This window comes from Glycine soja, chromosome 16 (genome assembly GCF_004193775.1).
Source record: "Glycine soja cultivar W05 chromosome 16, ASM419377v2, whole genome shotgun sequence".
Lineage (NCBI taxonomy): Eukaryota > Viridiplantae > Streptophyta > Magnoliopsida > Fabales > Fabaceae > Glycine > Glycine soja.
The window spans coordinates 27,662,543-27,683,932 of record NC_041017.1 but is presented as its reverse complement, the minus strand read 5'-3'; the positions used below and the strand labels follow the sequence as shown (position 1 = coordinate 27,683,932).

The 21,390-nt window shown below is 32.3% G+C and overlaps 2 long non-coding RNA genes and 1 pseudogene across 3 annotated transcripts; 2 read left to right on the top strand and 1 right to left on the bottom strand.

Annotated features, from left to right (window-relative positions):
• Window positions 1-281: 281 nt before the first annotated feature.
• Window positions 282-1,480, bottom strand: LOC114388962. 2 transcript variants are annotated; one of them, XR_003661658.1, is made up of 2 exons: window positions 1,198-1,480; window positions 282-818 (listed from the first exon to the last, which is right to left on the bottom strand). It is a non-coding gene; the product is annotated as an uncharacterized LOC114388962 (long non-coding RNA). The 2 variants fall into 2 exon arrangements; XR_003661657.1 differs by having other exon boundaries at window positions 282-771.
• Window positions 1,481-2,125: 645 nt separating this feature from the next.
• On the top strand, window positions 2,126-7,051 carry LOC114389921 (annotated as a pseudogene).
• Window positions 7,052-20,123: 13,072 nt separating this feature from the next.
• On the top strand, window positions 20,124-20,781 carry LOC114388961. The gene is made up of 3 exons (XR_003661656.1): window positions 20,124-20,198; window positions 20,403-20,495; window positions 20,689-20,781. It is a non-coding gene; the product is annotated as an uncharacterized LOC114388961 (long non-coding RNA).
• Window positions 20,782-21,390: the final 609 nt, after the last annotated feature.

The following is a 21,390-nucleotide window of genomic DNA, read 5'->3' as shown; positions in this document are numbered from 1 at the left end:
TTCTCACTAAACCAGGAGAGTGTACGTAGGCATTACACAAACAGCAACACAGAAAGATATATATTTCCAAATTAACCAGCACCTAATTACATTAGATGTGATGGTAGCTGTTGTGTTCAGCATTAATATCAAATGTTCAAATCATTATACCAGAAAAAACTAGCGAGATCATGAGATTGTGCAAATAATAGAGTATGGATAGTCTATGATATATCCATCTATCTGTCATTCAAGCATTAAATGTTTATATCGGGATGGATCAATTTATTATACACCAAAACAAAGAAAGTATAGAGTATGTTATACTGACTGGTCATAGAATATTTTTTTGAAGCATCACTTCATCCCTAGTAAAATTAAAATTATAAAAAAAATGGGATCCCATCATCATGTAGGTTGCAAGCTGACAAAGTCACAATCTGACCTAATGAAACTACATCATGAAAAGAATTTTCACCAGTTTATCCAATAATTTGGGAAACAACAGTCACAGTAGTCCTAGCCCAAGCCACCAAGCACATAGCCAACAAACACTATCACTTTCATGATGCTAAAGAGGGATAAAAAGACAAAAAATTATATATGAAGGGTAATCGGCGTGCTATATCAGCTCCAGTTTCTATGCATTCTTTAGGTTCATGAAACTCTTCAACATGTATCTTCTCAAAATCTTCATCTTGCTCCGGAACCGGCGGGGCATTTAAGTTCATAGCAACTATCATCAAGCATCAAGCAACAACATTAGCCTGCCATGAAATAAACCTCAACACCCTACAACAACATTTGGTTTGTGTCAGTGATTACAACAATCCTTTAGCCTGCACCATTCAAATCAACAATCCTATCAAGCCAGCTAGGTACAATTTCCACCATTCAAAACTCTACCAGTTTATAGTCCTTGACAAAAATGCAAAATGGCTTCCACTAAGAAATGCTCAAGTAATCATGAAAATCAACAAAATTAATAAAATAACTCAAAATTCAAACTTCATGGAATAGGCCCTAATTATCCAAACACCAATTTTCACAATTTAAAAAAAAAATGAAATTCCCACCTCGCTTCGCTTTGTCTCACATTCTCCAAGCTCCTAGGAGCAACAACTTAAAAGAAGAATCAAAACTCTCACGCACATCAAAATTATTAAAAGCGTCAAATTTAACAAAAGCAAGGGCGGGGAAGAGTCAAAATTCACTAACCCGTGGAAGGGGAAGAATCAAAACTCGGTCAATCACAGACTGTGATGCAATTCGCACGAGGATTGGAACCTTACAATCATGACAAGTAGAGCAAAAGCGAGAGTGAGAGTTCGTGATGAAACCCTAGAGAGAGAAAGTAGAGGTGGTAGAGAGAGAAGGGGTTTGTTTGTTGGGGTTAGAGAGAGAGTGTGTGGTTTGTTTGTTTGTTGCTTTGTGTTATTAATTGACGAATGAGATGAACGGAGACATGGAGAGAGAGAGAGAGAAAGAAAGAGCGTTTAGAACTTAGCAGGAAGAGGTTGCAGAGGAAAAAATACGCGATTGAAGTAATACGTGGTGGCAATAAAATATCTTTATTAACATCGGTTATTTGAAAACCGATGTTGTAAGTTCTTAGACAACATCGGTTTTCAAATAACCGATGTTAATAAAGATCTTTTATTTTCAAAAATGTCATCGCGTATTACGTTACATTGGTTCTTATCATAATCGATGTTAATAGGACGATGTTAATTAAAACTTATTTTTTAGTAGTGATTCCTCTTACTCGCTAAGTGAGCTGATGCCTCGCTTAGCGAATGATACTCGCTAAGCGCATGTGTCAGGCTTAGCGAGACATCAGTTGTTGCACCTTCTAATTTTTATTCTTTTTACCTGAAATTGAAGTGAAATTTGCAATAATTATGTGTGGAGAGTATTTATTGAGCAATATTTAAACTAAACAAGAAAATATTTACAATCATACAAAAAGAATCATAAATTGAAAAAAATGTATACATTTTGTAAAACTTTTCTATACAAAAGTTAGTCATAGATAACTAACAGATGGCCAAATTGTGTACCAAGGACCAAGAGAAAATGTGGTAGAGTTTTTCGAATCAATGGTATAATGTAACTTCAAAGTTGATTAGTGTAATGAACCTTTATCATGATATTTCTATTCTTTGAGCCAGAGAATGTGCACAAATGGTTTGTGTGGGGTTACTGGTCCTCATCACTGATGTATGGACAGAGTGCTATAGCTGTGAATGAATTTCTTGGTCATAATTGGAGAAAGGTAAATCCTCTTTGTTTCCAATGGTGAATAAGTTTCGTGAGAAATAATGAGCTTTGGAATGATATATTCATGAGATAATTTGTTATTACTGTAGGTTACTCATAATTCCAATGAAACACTAAGAGTTTTGATACTGAAAATTCGTGGATTTTTCCCAGAAGCTTATTGGTATTGGATTGGATTAGGAGCATTAATTGGTTATGTATTTTTGTATAATTTCCTGTTTACCTTGGCTTTGTAGTATCTAAGTCGTAAGTACTCTCTTCAATCTTCATCTATCTTTTAAGCCTAGAACTTTACTCGATCTCTTTTTCCACCAAAGACTTACTTGGATCTTGTGCAGCATTCAGAAAGGATCAAGCCGGGCTATCCCAAGAGAAATTGATTGAGAGAAATGCTTCAACAGCTGAAGAGTTGATTCAGTTACCAAATGGAAAAATCTCTTTTGATGAGTCCTTGAGCTCTAGTTATAGTTTCTAAATTTTTAGCTTGAGCTTTTTTATTATGTTCATAACCAATTGAATCTGATGATGAGTCAGAAACAAAGATTGTAGAAGAAGAAAACTTATCATCCAGATCTTTTTCTGGAAGAGTTAGTGATGATAAAGCTAACAGAAGTGGAAGGAAGGGTATGGTTCTCCCTTTTCAACCTCTATCTCTCACATATGATGAGATCAAATATTTTGTAGACATGCCACAAGTACTTTACACATTTTTTTAAAAGATGTAATCTTTCTATTTGTATGGTATATATTGATTATATTTAAAATATATTTGAGTGTTTATTTGATTGTAGGAAATGAAAAAGCAAGGAGTTTTTGAGGAACGTCTAGAACTTTTGAAGGGTGTTAGTGGTGTCTTTAGGCCAGGAGTACTAACAGCTCTGATGGACGTAAGTGGTGCCAGTAAGACTACATTAATGGATGTTTTAGCTGGAAGCAAAACTGGTGGATATATTGAAGGAGGTATCACAATATCTGGGTATCCAAAGAGGCAAGAAACATTTGCTCTCATCTCAGGATATTGTGAACAATTTGATATCCACTCACCTAATGTTACAGTTTATGAATCTTTATTATATTCTGCATGGCTTCGGTTACCCCGTGAAGTTGATCACGCAACTAGAAAGGTACAACTTTCTTCTTTCCGAATGGAATCATGGAATCTTGAGTTTAAACCTGAAAACAACTCGGTCCTCACCGTTTTGTACTTTTATTTATCAAGTTGAACTCAATTTTATGAGGTGCAGATGTTCATTGAGGAAGTTATAGAGCTAATAGAGCTTAACTCAATAAGAGAAGCGCTTGTTGGATTGCCAGGAGAGAATGGACTTTCAACCGAGCAGCGCAAGAGGCTTACAATTGCAGTTGAACTAGTAGCCAACCCATCAATAATATTCATGGATGAGCCAACCTCTGGCCTTGATGCTAGAGCAGCTGCAATTGTAATGAGAACCGTGAGGAACACATCATATACAACAGTTAGACTCTTATTTACAATGCTAATAGCATTATTATTCGGGATCATATTTTGGGACATTAATTGGCCTGAAAAGGTATGTGAAAGCAAACAATAAATTGACATAATAAATAAATTAGTGATGTGAAAATGAATTTATACAATCTTATTACCAAGTAGGTTCATAACTATAAATTAATGAAAATCACAGGAGAAAAGAGCAAGATCTTTTCAATGCTATGGGTTCAATGTATGTTGCAGTTACCTTGATTGGAGTACAAAATGGCGCCTCGGTGCAGCCTATAATAGCGGTAGAGAGAACCGTCTTCTACAGAGAGAGAGCTGCTGGAATGTATTCAGCTTTGCCATATGCACTTGCACAGGTAAAGTACCAACTTCAATACATGTAATATGACACATTGTTTCTTTGAGGAGTGTTACTCACTCTCTAACGCACTTCTTCTAACAATAAAATAGTGAGAAGCTCATTAAATAAAAAGTGAAAACCACAAAATTCTGTGTTTTCTAATAAATTTTTGTCAATAATAAAGTGTTAAAAAGAGTGTGTTAATTAGATACTGTGTTGGTAGCATTTCTGTTTTTCTCTACCAATCATATTCCAAAACTAAAAACAAAAAAATGCTATTCATGAATTGTAATAGTTGAACTCTAACACTTGTTTGTTTTTGTAGGTTATTATTGAACTTCCCCACATCTTGGTTCAGATCCTGATGTATGGAATTATAGTATATGCCATGATGGGATTCGATTGGACCACATCAAAGTTCTTGTGGTATCTTTTCTTCATGTACTTCACTTTCTTATATTTCACCTTCTATGGTATGATGACCCTAGCCATTGCCCCCAACGCACATGTTGCTGCCACATTGTCCAGTGCATTCTATGCAATATGGAAATTTTTCAAATTTCATCCCCTAATCATTTTTTTGCAAATTTAATCTCACAGTATTTTAATTGTGCAATTTTGGGTTCATTTGATAATTTAACATCTATTAACGGAAATGCTTACATGACACTCTAATGTAATGCCACATCTTTCATTAAAATTGGATGATAAGTTATGGAACGATCAAAATTGTACAAATAAAATAGTGATAGATCAAATTTGTGAAAAATAAATGAAGATCTAAATTCATAATTTTTTTTAAAAAAGTAGGGAGACGAAAAAGTGAAATTAAGCTTATATTATACACTAATTATCAGTACATTACCATATCAGTGTGCATGACATTTTCTCTGGTTTAGTGTGGATGACATGAACTAACTTTGAATATGAAAACAATTACAGAGAATACCCATATGGTGGAAGTGGTACTATTGGATCTGCCCTGTTGCATGGACCTTGAATGGATTGGTGGCTTCGCAATATGGAGACAACAGGGACAAACTTGAGAATGGTCAAAGGGTTGAAGAATTTGTGAAGAATTATTTTGGTTTGAACATGCTTGTTTTATTTCATTCAATTTAGGCATGGTAAACTAATGTCATGGTTGCTCGAATGGAGTTTAAGTCTCTTTTTCGTTCCAAATCCTTTTTTTTGTCTTTTTTAACACGTTTTTAATGCATATCATATATTTGTAGCATTTCAATATCATATTTTTGTATTCGAGTGTGTGTGATTGGTTCTTATTCTCGCAGTAATCTAGAGTTGAAACCGGTTGGAATACTAGAAGTAAAACTAGTGCAAGCTAAGAACTTAACAAATAAAGATATAATTGGGAAATCCGATCCTTATGCTGTCATATTTGTACGCCCCCTCCGTGACAGAACCAAAACCGGTAAAATAATGGTAAGACAACCTTTGTTTCCAATGGAAGCTTTTTTAACTTTTACTCATCTATTATTGTGTGGTTGTAATCCAACTGCTGGGCATGTTCAGAACAATGGAATGAGCACTTTGAATTCATTATTGAAGATGCGTCAATGCAGCACTTGAACCTGGTAAAGTCAAGGACGTGTGGCTTAACCTGGTTAAGGATTTGGAGGTCCATAGAGATAACAAATACAAGGGTGAGGTAAGATAGTATATTCTTAGCGTATTCGCAACTTTGAGAGTTCTCTATTATGCAGGCAATTTTTTTAAGTTGTTATACCATGTCCTTCTATGACTGAATTTATAACTTGATTTGTTTTAAAAAAATATAATTAAAAAGGCATAATTAATATAGTAGGTTACTTCACGTGAATCAGATTATAATAGCTCAATCAGATTATAACTAAGGAAGTTGGTGATGGAACACAGGTACAAGTTGTTGCAGAAGCCTGCAGGTACTATTTTAAACTAATATTGAAATATCTCTGCAAAAACATACATACTTTAAACTTTTTTTTTATCGGTATTAAAAGTTGAATATATATTAAGCATTCCCGCACACATAAACACTTCCTCACGAGTCTATTTCTTTATTAATTAGACTCCTATTATTAATGGTTTTATAATTAAACTACACATTGTTTTAGCATACGTGCTCTCTGAAAGAAGAAAATGTCCATGTAGTTTATATTCCAAGCGTTGCACATACAAAATTTCAAATTAAAAACTACTTCAAATGGTTAGATAGGCCAGGTGGAATGATTTTTGCTTGGCACATAAAATTTTAGTCCCAATTAACGTAGAAAATAAAGACTAACTTTAATTTATATGTTTTTTTCCCAACAAAATGCTTTTTTGTATGTTTATTTCAGACATAAAAAAGTAAATGTTGAATACAGCGTTTTAAATTTAACATATCAAAGTGGAAAATACGTTTTGTATACAAATAATACATGATCTAACTAATTACATTCTATATTCCTGATTACATAAACGAATTTGAATACAGCGTATTAAATTTAACATTTTTATTAAAACAAAAAAAGTCCAGAAGAATATAAATGTTCATTACATGGTTATTCTCAGATATATTTTTTGTTCAAAATATATATTCTGGAACCTTGCAGGAACCAAAGTCAGGTGCACTCTTGCTTAGTGATGATGTGTCAAATGAAGAAGAAAATTTTGCTGATCTATTTTTCTCCTTTACCACGCCTCTAATGTCCATTATTCAACGTGAGAATAGCAAAGAGATATTGCAATTTTAATTATAATTTCTTTTAACTAATTATCCAGCTCTCTAAATTAATTGTATGCTTTCATTGTTGTCTGCTTCCTATAGAACTTGCTTGAATGCTTTATTAATACCTAATCTGTCTGTTTGATATAGGTACTCTCCAGGTATTGAAAATGTTTCTAATACAAATAGTGATGCTAAAATGGGATCTTTGATTTCTGAGAGTGGAATGACAAACTTGATCAGTGATAAACATGAAGATGACTAGAGATATCTTGCGGTCACTGCTTTTCTTGTTAACTGTTCTGGTTCCAGGTGAGATAAGATATCTAATATTTGCTTTCTTGATCAAGTATTTGGTTAAACTCTAACTAATTTAATGCAAACAAAAAAGACAAAAACTAACCTTCCATGTTGTATATCTTTCAGGATATCTGTCTGTTTTGTTGTTGTTTCATGTTAAGATGCTACACTTGTGCTACGAGCTTTAATTTTGTCCTTTAGCTTGTGGTAGTTACACTTAATCCCATCAAATTCTATTATAATTTTTTCTCTGCTTTCTTTTTTTCCTTGCTACATTTCACATGGTTCTTTTCCTTTTACCTGATGGCAGGTTTGACGTTGCTTTACTGATTCCTTTATTGGCACCTGTTTTACCATTGCAGCATTTAATTTTTCCCGCGTGTTGGCCTCATAAAGGTTAGAGAAATAAAGGAGAGGATGATTCTATTTTTAATTCTACCTAATTTTTTTCAAAATTTAAGAGAGAATATAATTGTTGCACAAACAGTATATTTGGTTTAATTTCACTCACTACACAGAGACTAGAAGAACATGGCAACTCAACGGTTAACAAATGTGTTAATTAAGAAAACCCTGATTCTGTCATGAAGTACATAGCGACAGAGTTTTCAATGCATGTAAAAGCGCCAAAGAACTGCAACATTGCCACAGTCGATAACATTACTCAATGATTCATCCCAAGAGAAGATACTAAAAAACATTCTGTTCATAGAGTCAAAATTCAAAAAGAAGAGGAAGAGAGAGAAGCTGAAACAGACAAAACACTGTACATTGAACTCAATCTAAAAAAACACAACTTATTTCACATCTCATCATCTTTTCCTGGTACGTAGGTATTTCACATCTCAACATAACAAAATAAAAACAAAAACATTTATGAAAAATCAAGACGAAATAATGGAATAAGCATAGCATTACGGAAAATCCAATTTCAAATTGAAAGGCAATAATTGAAGACCAACATACTCGTTAATTACCTTTACATGTGTTTATCCCTCGGTAACGTGTTAATAAATGCAGTATTGCACGGGAATTTTTTGTGTTTGAAAAAGAAACTAAAGTTTTGGGTTTGTATCTTTTTGGATTGTTAAAGTGCTAAGAAAACATAAGTGGGTTGGAAACGAAAGAGTGCAAGGGAAGAGAGTTCACTACTACAAAACAGCCTTACTACGACACTGGATCGAGGACGGTCCTATAAAAACCGCTGTCTTAAAAAACGCGTGGTATTTTTGTAAATAATTGCAATTTGTTAAAGTCGGTCTTATAAATGAACCATCGTTGGTCTTTCTATTTTTTCATTTATGCGCCCCTTCGTCTTCACATCGATATCGCGCCTCTTCCTCTCCTCTCGACTTTACATACCCAAGGCTTGCCAGAATCTCTCCAACCCAAGGCGATGCACATCCTCTTGGCAGAATCTCGCCGACAAGTCTTGAGAGCTTGCGTCGCTTCCGCCTTGAGGTCCTTCCTCTCCAATTCCTCGGTGTCTTTGTTTCGAACCAGAACTTTGTTTCTCAGAACTCTCTCTTCGTTCTACCGAGCCTTCCGTTGTGCTTCCTCCGCAAGAGACAGAGACGTCAGATGCCGAATCGGACATTTTCTCTTCCGGTCGCCGGTTAAGGACAGCATCGCCGAGCACATGAGCGACAATTTCTGTATCATAGAGCGAGTCAACTCGGCGGAGTGAGAGGTGAACGAGTTAACGAGTTGCGCAATCGAGTTTGCGGCGTTGGCGATGTGAGAGTGCGCGGTTCGCAGAGGACAGGTAGGGCGTTTGGAAATGGAAGGAAGAGGGATTTTGATGGAAGAGGAAACGATGCGAACGTTGTTGTTTCGAAGCATTGTGTTCTCCGTGTTTCGTTTCATTGAGCAATTTGAATCGAGAGTGAGTGGGTGCAGTTCTTGCCTAGCCACGGCTAAAGCTTCCTCCAACAGTGAACACTGAAACATCTGAAGAGGTAAATCTTTGTTCTTTAAGGCTTTTCGATTAAGAAAGGATGGGCCTAAGGTGGTATGAGCTGGCTGAAAATTACTATAGTATTTCTTTTCATTTTCTCTCTTACAATCTTTTCTACAGTACCATTTTATGAGCTAGTCTATTTGTCGTGCTTATGTTGAAGTTTTAATAATGGTGTTGAGATTTCAGATTTTGAAGAGAATTGGTTATATGTTGTTTGTTTGTTCTTTATGCAAAGTGCTGCAGGTGAAATTCATTTCATTTATGTAATATTTGGAAATAACTTTTTAAGTCAAGTTTACGTAATTAAAAATAAATTAATTGAAATAAAATTTGTAATAAATGGTAAAGGGAAAAATTATATTTATATGGAACTGATAAATTCGTTGATTATCCTTTGATTCCTATTGAGGTAAAACAGAAGTTGGTGATTTGTTGATTTTTCCTTCTGATTATCTTTGTATTTTCACTTGTGACTTACTGTTATTACAGAGTCTGAGCTAAATTTGTTTCTATGTTTATGTCAGGAGGAAAGGCTTCAAAGAAGGGCTGCAAGTGCCTTATGATGAGACTCGACCTGATCATCAAGTATGCCTCTTTATTTATCAAACTTCAGTTTGCTTTTTGAAAATTCAAGCTTCATTTCTGGTTCATAGGAAGACAGACTATATCTTGTAGTTTAGGAACACTTTCAACATTTTACTTGTTATGTTCATACCACATTTAACTCATAATATCATTAACATTCAATAGGAATCACTGAGAACTTTGAGGCATTGTTCCTTTCCTAATGTATCTCTGGAAGGCCTAATATCTGACCAATGGAAAGATATGGGATGACAAGGACCTAATCCATTGACTGAATTTAGGTACACAAATATGTTCTTATGAGAGCTCACGTGACATTTTGGTCACTTTTCCTATGTGAAAGAATTTGCTGATTAAATGTTATGAAAATATTGTCATTTTAGTGCTGCTAAGGTTTATGGTAGCGTAAAAAATTCACTAATTTAATTTATGGGATATAATTAAACCAAATCATTTTATTTCACATAAATTTGATGATCCTTCATATATCTGTTTTATTAGATAACTACTATGGATTAAATTCTGGTCATGGAGATCTATGTGTTGCTTGTGCCATAAAAACACAAGGACATGACTAGAGAGAACATCAATAGAGCACCAATTCTTTCAATATATTTATAGAGGATCCCAAATTAATATGCTGAGCTGATAATTTCTGATTAGTTAACTGAATATTATATGAAAGCACTTGTTCATGAGACGTCAAGAGAGTAGATTCTTTCCTTATCTTTTAACCATGATCCCAACCTAATTGATATGGTGACTCCATAGTTTCTAATTAGTAATTGCAAGGAAATATCCGGTATGCATTTGTGTCTTCTATTCTGCACATCTGAAAAAACTTGATGAGCCTTAAAAGTTCTAATTGGCAGGTAGTATGATACATGCAGGAGCCATGCACATGTGGGATCTGCATATATATGTGATGGTTGGTACTTGGTGATATAGATACTGCATTGGACTCTGAAGAAGGTAACTTTCTTCACATTATTAACTGATTGGAATATTTGTTATTTTGGCTTTGTTGTTCTTGTCGTTATATTATTGCTGCCATAAATCCATTGTATCTACAAGTTGCATAGCAAGCAATGATTATTTTCTGCAGCTGTTACTTGTTGAGAAGTCTCACATTTGATTTGACCAAATACTCGTAATCCTAAATGCACATATAACTAGTTGCATTCGTCCTTTTGGTTATAGCCTTATAGGTGACCGAACTTATGATGGTTATCCCATTTTCATTCGTGGTCATTGACCTAATTAAATTTATGTGGTCACTGGTCTCATTTTTAAAATTATATTCTAGTAAGTAGTGTGCTATGCATAGTCATAGACTCATAGTTATAGTGGATGCTTTCTTCCATTAATTAAAAGACGTATGGAACATATTTGTAAATTGAACCCCTCCCCCGTGGTCACGCATTACTCACTAATCCTATGAATATGGGTCCACACTCAGATCAAGTGTTTTTCTGGGTGGTTGTTAGTTTAGGAGTAAGTGAGCTGAGCGGGTATAGACTATAGAAAATGATTTTGGCAAAGTAATAAATAATAACACATAATGGTCTTAGATCACAACTATTTATAAGGATGGTTACCAACTCTCTTGGCGTAAAATGAGAGGATCATTGAATGACTCTTGCTCTAATCAGGGTCCACATTATTAGAGGTTACCTTACAAATCCTTCCCCTAGAATGTAGCTCATAACAGTAACAATATAGCTCTGTCACGGGCTCTAGCTCATAACCATAGAGTGATGAAGATTGAACCAGGAATAACACTTTTAAGAATGTAGCTCATAACAGTAACAATATAGCTCTGTCACGGGCTCTAGCTCAATATACTTTATTAGAACTTTCTTGATTTTTTCAATGTTAGTCTGTTAATAATTTTTTTCTTTTTGTTCAGGGAAGGGATATTCTTCAAATAAACCATCCCGTCGGCCCTTTTGGCACAAAGGTTAGTGTTATCACTTTTTGTGTTTTGTTCTCTTGCTTTGTTTGTCTCTTGGTCACATTTCGGGTCCCTTATTTATAATATCATTGATTTTCCTTTTAAAAAAAAAAGTTCACTCATCTACTTTTGCAGTTTAATATGAGTCCATTTCAACCTCAAATTTATTTGTCTAATGGTTTAAAAAATGGTTCAAATATGTCCTGGAAATTTCAGCAAGCTTTATCCTTTGACATTAGCTTACTCTGCCTTCTGAAACACACAACAACCTTTATTGTGAAATTGTAAAACTCTCATCCCCTTGATTTTGTAAAACACGCCAAGTCCTTCTATAGTTGCATTATTGTTTGAGAAATCTAAGAAACACATTATTTTTTGCATATTTTTTTATTGGTCAAAATTTATTAAAAATAATGAAATTTCATAAATTTCATATCATATTTATTGATTTTTCTCCTAACTTTGTATTTTTAAGTAAATTTTAATCAATTAGAGAGATTATATTTGAAGAGTATATTAAAGAAGTAATTTTTCTCCTATTATTCCTCTTATTGCTAAAATTATAACATTTGCATGTGCAAGTGCCTGTATATAAAAGTAAAACTAATCACATAATAACGTAACAAATTTTAATAAGAATTGAAATTTCACTTTCAACTTGGATTATCTGGAGTTGACTTCATTCAACCTACCAACTAGTGATATGTTTTGATGAATTAAGCTAATTAATAGGAGTGAAACAAGTATGCAGTTAAAATTATATTAACTATTAATTATTCATATAATCAAAAGTATTGTATTTCTGAATTTTTATAAAACAACCTTAAACAACGTACCAAAAAAAAGAAGAGACGAGGTAGTAGTACAATTTGAACATCTTTCAAAATAGAATCGCCTATGATTATAAGAGTCTCGAGAACATTTCAACCATTGAATTATTGATTGTAGACAGCTTTATAATAGAAAGTCTGTCACAACATTTTTCTTAGCTATATTATGATATAACATATATTTATAATATTATTTTCATTTTATATTTTTTTACCACATCAATTATATTACTACACATTTTTCTTTTTTTTTTCGATTTTCGTTTCTGTTGAGTATAAAGTAATTCTACTACAAGATTATTGTTAAAATGTGTTTTGTTTTTTAGAGAATATAATGTGATCATCAAAATTTATCTTTGACTTTTAACATGTGTTCATTGCCTTTACCTCAAACTACAGGATACTCAAACTAAATCTTGACCAAATGATGCGTGAGATATACTTCTTTTTTAGAGAATATATATAAGTGCTCCTACATTGTTTAGGTGTGGAATTAATCGCTCTTTAAATGTGAACATTTTCCATGACTACGACCTACTTTTAGTGGATTCATTTTTTTTTTTTTTTGTTAATTGTATTATTTGTTTTTAAGAATTATAATTGTGTTATTTTAATCCTTAAATTTTAATTGCACCAATTGAACTTGTCTTATAAATAAAATGAGTTAAACTTGAGTAGATATAGTTTAATTTGTTTGGTGAACCAAGTCAAGTATGTCATATATAATTACTATGTTTTATTTTTAGATGGATGATATACTAGCTTAACTTGATATATTTTTTTTGGTGCTCAAGGCTAACCCATTTGCTTATGCTCCTTAAAATCCATATAATTGCAAAAAAACCCAAGGCTTTACCTCCTCCTTATCACAAACCATATTATAGTGGAGAATTGAAGCAAAATGTACATGTGCAGTTCTTCACTAATGAAAGTTTAAAATATATATAAATGGAGAGAAAGTGTCTCTCATTCCTCTGTTTTGCTCGAAATACCATTGAGTGATCCTCCTTCAAGAAGGGCCGAGGGAGAGTTTTCCTCACGTGTATGCACTCTTAAAGGTAAAACCCCTTTTTCCTTAATTACGGCAAATAAATAAAATTTGACTATAATGCGTAATGTTGCAGTTGCTTTTCTACCCTAAATCAGATGATTTAATTATGAAGCACAACTAAATATATGATTGAGAGTAGGTCCTTAATTATCACATCAAACTAGCAGTCATTTTTAAGGTTGATTTAATTGGTACATATTATATGTACTTGTGACTAATTAGGCATCTACTTGTTCATAAGTTTGAAGCGTGATAATATAACCTTTATTTGGTTTATTCTAATACATTTGTATTATTCGTATTATATTAAGCTATGATTAATATGGCTTTTATATACATTGCAGGACATATCTACAATGCCTTGAGGGAATAGAAACTTGTTCCAAGGTGGCTAGGTTCTCATCTTACTAATCTTTTATTATTAGCTTCTCTAAGGATAGTTAATGGAATAAACTTTATTTCCTTGTACAATCAAAGCAAAGGCCTTGCTATGGATCTTGACTTACAGTGGTGCTCCTTCCCAACTCTAGGCATGCTTGACTTTAGTATGAGAAAATTGTCAAATATACATGGGAGATTTTCTATGTCTACGTTTCCTTAACTTTTAGTTTCAAGTATCTGCATCCTATGCCATGATCGATATGCCAACTGTATTGCAATTTTTTTCAACATAAGTATCCTATGCCATGCATGATAAACGATGTAGAAAACCCTTCCAATTCTACATCGGTTGAGTGATAAACGATGTAAAAATCATTCCAATTCTACATCGGTTGATTGATAACCGATGTCTTAACCTTCACATTCGCACTCATTCTACATCGATTGACTGATAACCGATGTAGAAATCTTCTCATTCAACATCGGTTTCATCCTTCAAACCGATGTAGAAAACTCACATTCTACATCGATTGTGTAGTACAACCGATGTAGAACAGTCACCCTTCAAAGATGGTCGTTCAACCGATGTTATTATTCAACGACATTGGGTTATCACCACGCGTCATAACCGATGTAGAAAGGTCATTAGAACCGATGTAAAAGGTTTTTTTTTTAATAGTGATTGTATACTTAGATGAAGAACACAATAATGCATGTATGTGACTTGGAGAGTGAGTTATATATATATATATATATATATATATATATATATATATATATTTATATATAGAGAGAGAGAGGGGGGGGGGGGTAGGGAGGCAGAGAGTAATGCTAACGTATCTCCATTATTTATTTTTCCATTTTTGAGCTGAAGTCATTTCCTTTTCTTTTCTATTTTTTTTAATGTTGAAATATTTTGTGTGGGCTGTGAGGAATGTGCAAAAAATTCAATGAAGTTTTAAATCTATTTATTTATTTTCAATTTCATGTTAACGCTACATTTAAATCTTTGTAATGTTTAATCAATATGTCAAATTTAGGAAATTGTTGACGTATCCATTTAAAACTAAATATATTGTAGGTCATACGTTAAGTTGTATGAACATATATATGGGGAAAAAAAAGCTTTTGCAATCTTTTTATAGCTATTTTTTTAAAAATTTATATTTTTAGTCCTTAATCTAAATTTTAATAAAGTCTTTACTAAATAATAATATTAACTGATGTAACAGTGTGAACTTTATAGTCTAATAACTTATCATAATATTAACAATTAACAAGTATATGACAATACTCAACTATTTTTTGTAACCAGTGTTTTTTAATTTATTATCAACTAATTTGATATTATCAACTATTTTAATCTTTGATAATCTCAATAAAAAAGTTTCTTTCTCAATTTTAAAATAATTTTCATCTTAGATTATTCTAAAAATTTGACACTTTTTATAATAATATATGTGTAGATTTAAATATACCCAACCTTAATATCAAGTAAAAAGTAACAGATTCAAATTTTACAAATATAAAAAGTAGATATTTTTTTTTACAATGACGGATTTTAAATATTTTCATATTAGTGAAGATGAAAAATATATTTTAACTTTTTATAATTAAAATTGTTAGCACACATGGCTTGTTAATGTCAAATGTCTTAGATAACATTTAAGAAATTTGTATAGATTTTAAAAATAAAAAAATAACATGTGTAATTTTTTTAAACCTCAAGGAAGACATATGTAATTTACTCAAATAATAAATAGATAAAAAAAAAGAACAATAACTTTACAAAGTTAACCTTATATAATAATTAATTTATTTATAAATTTTTTTATTCATCATTAATTAATATTATAAAGGATATAAATGAAAAAGACACTTAATGTTATAATGAAAAGATAAAATGATAGCTATTTTGAAATAATTTTTTTATACAACAATTATAATGGAATGAAGAGATTAATTCATTTTTTAAAGTATCCTTTACATTAATTACATAAGACCAAAAAAGGTTGATAAAAATAAAACTCTAATTAAATAAAAGACATATTAACGATATTATTATTAAATAAAAGAAAAATAATTTAAATTTACTTATATTTAAATTCAACATTGTTTTTTCTATATATTTCAGTCCTCCGAAGGCAGTCTTAATTAATACTATGTGTCTATTGATTGATCATTCTAATGCCATTATTGTTGGGAGTTGGGCTTCAGACAAGACATAGTATTAATGTGTATATAGATTGAACACTCTAATGACATCATTTTTGCAAGTGAGAAATTTTAGTTTATAAACTCAACTCAATAAGGATTTATTTTTTGTTTCAATTCAATTAAAACCTGGATTTTCATCCACCCTTTTTATATGTAAATTTGAAATTGTTGACGTAATAAATATATTAATTGATCTAACAACATTAAAATACTGAGTTGTGGTTTATACTACAAAAGCTAGCAATGAATACTAAGTAGAACCTGTAGAAGTTTAGAATATCAGGATATTGTGAAGATTTCAATAAAAAGAATACTAGTTGTAAGAGTGTTTGATCTTAAAGGAAAATCCTATAAGTGTGTAGTCCAGGTTGGGATGAACCAATTATATAAATTTCTGAGTTATTACTCTTAATTGCTTATACATGTTGCATACATATTTTAAGTTTTGGAAAACCTCATTTTATATAAGTACAACTCTGATCTTATATTAATTTTTTTTACAACTATTTTAACCTTCGGGCGCTAGACTTTATTTTTATTGAAACAAAAACCAGAATATGTAATAATAGGTTTTGTTATTTAATTTCCAGCAGCAATTTTCCGAAGCAACATAACATTTGTTTAACTTAGAGATTTTTTGTTGGATTATCTATTTTATCTGAGTAATTAAGATGAAAAGCCTTGCTCCTAATTAAATTTTTAATTTCCATACAATAACTTTAAAATAAAATATCAAAAGGAAGTTTTTATTTGTGCAAAAAAGACCTAGTGAATTTGTGTGTGACTATTTAATCCTCCTTCTAATCACTAACTGATCCACTTCGAAATATAATTTTATATGAAATTGTCACATTTTATAAGCATTTCTTCACCCAATAAGCTTGAGCCACGTTAATGAGTTTCACATAACATTTTCAATCAAAATTACATTATACTTATATAATCATGATTTCATTGTGAACAAATTAAACATAGCTATATATATTTCGTTCAAGCAAGAAATGGTTTATTCCCTGGCAGAATAAATTAAAGGTGTCGTGCATTTTTTATTTTATTCTATGAGCAAAACATTTACTTGCCAAGACGCCAAAGCACAAGATGCATGTCCAGAGGCTAATAAGTAGTACAAGCTATAAATTAAAGCTGATACACAACTGTAAAATCCCCTACGCGCGCGCGTGTGTGTATATATATATATATATATATATATATATATATATATATATATATATATATCTCAACTTATCTATCATATTTCTTCAAAGGTTGAACCCGATGAGAAATGCCTAAATATTAAACAGCTTGAGCAGCAAGTGTACATGTTTGCACTAGATAGAGGCATGATTCAACAAGATAAGGCACTTAACAGTTATAAAACGAGCGGCAGCTATCAGCTATATATGTCTGCAATAATACATGCATGTGATGTGTTAGGTATATAATGGTTACTAATTATTAGAATTTATGTTTGGACACTTTTCAAAAAGTAATAAAAAGTGTATGTTACTAGGTTTAAGCTTTAATTATTAGATTGTTTATTTAAAAATGACTAGCTTTACGCCTTAAACACATCATCCTCTTACTTATATACCCTTTAATTTGTTTGTTTCTAACCCACAAATGTGAGATTTATTCTCCAACACTCTCATTCCTTCAATCTCTAGCTTAAGCAACCAAGCTTCTTTTATTTATTATCTGGATTTGTACCTACTTCTTTTTTAAAGTTTCAGAGGTCTCAAATCTATTTTTTTTATTTAATTTTTTAAGCTTGACATATATATATATATATATATATATATATATATATATATATATATATATATATATTTATTGAGCCTTCTTTTGCCCGTACGTCCGTAATTTTTTTCTTCACTATTTTGGGCTTCAAATTTTATCTTAGATATGTTTGAACATTGAACCCTTGTTTAAATGTGAAAAAGTGAATGTGTTAGCGAGCTTTCAACTTAAGTATTTTGTATGTTTAAATTAAAATACATTGAAACTTTGAACTAATGATTATCTTACTTTTGCATCATTTAATTTCCTAAGCCACCAATATGCAACTTATTATATATCCAACAGTTATCTCTTAAATATGCCTGTCTCATTATTTTTGGAGAGTTAAGTTATGAAAAGATAATAATCGTAAGAATTCTTCATGCAACGGACAACTTATCTTTGACTAAACCAAGAAATTGAATAGATCAATATGTTTATGATTCTTGATCATTACAAAGATAAGTTATTATCAGAAAATATTGCAGTAATATAATCACTAAACATTGCAACAACATAATTAAGCAAGCAACTATATAGACACCAGTCCCCTATCTTCTGCCTCTACAATCCAAAATGCCCAAATTGATCAAAGTAAAGGGCTTCTGAAAATTCTTTTGCAAAAAACAAACTCTTGTTGACCTTGAATGTGTTCCACCAAATGACATGCTAGTCCAGTTAGATACCTTGGTGTCAAAATAATTTGTTGCCCCTTTGTTCCAAAATCATACACCTCATAAAATTCTGACTGTAAAAATTCGTTTTTAAACTCATTCTCCATAAAAAAGCAGGAGTCTTAATTCCTCCTTTGCCTATCAATTGAATCGTTTCAGCTGTGATAGCCTTTCAACAAGAGCAGTAAATCAGAAAACCATCATCTTCCTTAGAGTCTGGAAAAGAAAAATCCCAATACAAACAATGTTTATCCGCAACACACAATTAGGGATTTACATTAGTCATCTAAGGCTTAATTATAATTGTTAGGCTTCTTAACTGAGTAGCTAACAATAAAATCAACTAACTAAAACAGTTTTACCAATAGCTTCAACCCCCACCCTTTCTTAACAGTTGCTTTTTACAACTGACAAGGTCAGCCTCTAGTATAGTTATAGTTGTATGGGGCGTTATCCTTGTTATGATTGTCTTTTCCATAGAAGCAACAGTTACGGACTCACGCAAATGCGAGATTATACAATATATCACTACTAAAAAAGTGTGATTCAACATCGTTGAATCTAAGTCGGTTATGAAATAATCGATGTAATAAAGCTTGCGGTGGCATTTTTGAAATTAATACCAACTTTTTATAAAGCTTAACGACGGGTCTTGTAAACCGCTTTTGATACAAACGTTACGAAAGCGGTTTTTATAACCGCCTTTGTTTGTAAGCCTATTACTACGGTTTTTTACAAAAACCGCCTTTGTCTCATTTGTAGTTATTTTTATTAATTATTTATGCTTCAGTCTTTGGAACGCGCATGCTTTTCCATCTCCCTTTCGCCCTTCACCCTTCACCCTGCCATGAACTCCATACATCTCACTCTCACCCTTCACCCTACCCTGACCTCCACAAGCTTGTCGTAGACATTCCCCAACCTGTGCTCCGTCCCGTCTCCGATGAAGGGTAGGGTTTTTGTGAGAACGGAAACACCTAACCCTAATATTGTTGCCGCTCCAAGAGGTAAATGTTGTGTTCAGATACCTATATCCACAATGTTCAACATCCTTAGTTTTTCTTCTTTTTTTTTCCCATTTTCTACTGAAAAATCCATTTTGTTGTGTTAGAATAATAGAGATAGTGAATTTGGGGATTTCGTGAAATGGGTTTTAATTTTGTTTTTTGTTTGATTGTAGTGGTGGGATTCGGAAAGGAGCGTGGACCAAACTCTATGTGTAGTGGTGGGATTCTATTTTGCTCATCTCTTACACCAGCAACACATTCCCCACGGTACGAAAACACATGATATTTTAGTTGTTTGAATATGTTAAGTTTTAGTTTGTGTTTAACTTGCTCTTGTTGGAAAAAAAAATAGGACTATATGCCCACAGTTTTTGACAACTTCAGTGCAAATGTGGTGATTGATGGAAGCACAGTTAATCTAGAATTATGGGACACTGCTGGGTAAGTACTTTCTGAAGGTGATTAAGAAAAAAGGTTTCCTCTAGCCACCTGAGTCACTTTTCCTTGTTTTCCTTGTTTTCTTCTTCCACATCAAGTTGATAACATGGGTTTTGTGGAACTGTATTTTGCAATGCTTCCATTCTTCTTGGGCTGTTATGATACGTCTATCGAACATGAGAAATGAGATTGTGTCAAGACAGGTCTCTAGATTAGAAGATGTTCCACATCATCTGATGGTAAGTCATTTACCATGTTGTCACATGCATTGGGAATAAATCTTTTTAAATTTTGCTTCTGGACTTCTGGGTGAGCGGTTGACCAATAATTTGTCATTACCCAGTATACCTTTATATCGCTTAGAACTTAGAACTCATTGTTCATGCTGCTTACTTATTGTCTCATTCTCTCTCACACCCATTGTTGTTTTCTTTGATTTTTAGATGTCTCCATCAATGTCATTGAAACATGATCCTAATCCTTCTGGGGAGCTGCTACTAATGCAGAAACTAGAGGAAGTTGGAAGCTCTGTCAAGGTAGGAAGTAAACATGAGATATAGTATTGTTATTTGCAGGAGAAACAGGATATTTAATTGCCCTGAGATATAGTATTGTTATTTAAATGCAATAAAAAGAGAGGAAAGGGGAAAAGGAAAATTATTTAGATGTATGTTTCTGGAGTTGGTTATATTCTTTTGGCTAAATACCAGGGTATGTTGTTCACTGCAGAGAATTCAATCTTTATTTGAGGAGCAACAATCTCAAATAATAGAGTCCATAGATTGAGGTTTGTGAATTTGATGTAAAAATAAAATCCCTATAGATGGTTTTTTCTACAGCTTGTCAAGTTGCTTTTTTTTTTTATCAAGCATTGCTGTTTGTGTTTTCTCATGAATTCATTGGATTATTCAGTGCAGTTGTGCTTTAGCTTATGTATTATATGCGACTATTTACTAACTACGCAACAATGAATTGGTTTGTTGACACCATTATTACATAATGGGTTAGCTCTTGCATTCTTCATGTTCTTGGCATTTGATTCTGTCTTGGGCTTGCAATTACTCCTACAGTCTATATTTAAACCTTTCCTTTCTTGAGATGCAGTTCCTCCGGAATCAGTTTTTGACTGGACATGGGAAATAAACTCATATTTGTCAAATCAGAATATCAATAACCAATCATTCCCAAGAAAGCATTGGCGTCTTTTACAATGTCAAGATGGTTTGCTACATTTATTTACATGATAGAGCACATTCCTATTTTGATTACATAAAATAAAAGTTATTCTAGATTTCTAGTGTTTACATGATTTGATATGTAGAAGTTGTATAAATTGAGATGATTTTATATCTGAAATCTACAGGACTTCGTTCTTTTGAAGAACTTGGTGAAGTTGATTACCTTGTGCGTTATTTCCTGTCTTTCTTTATT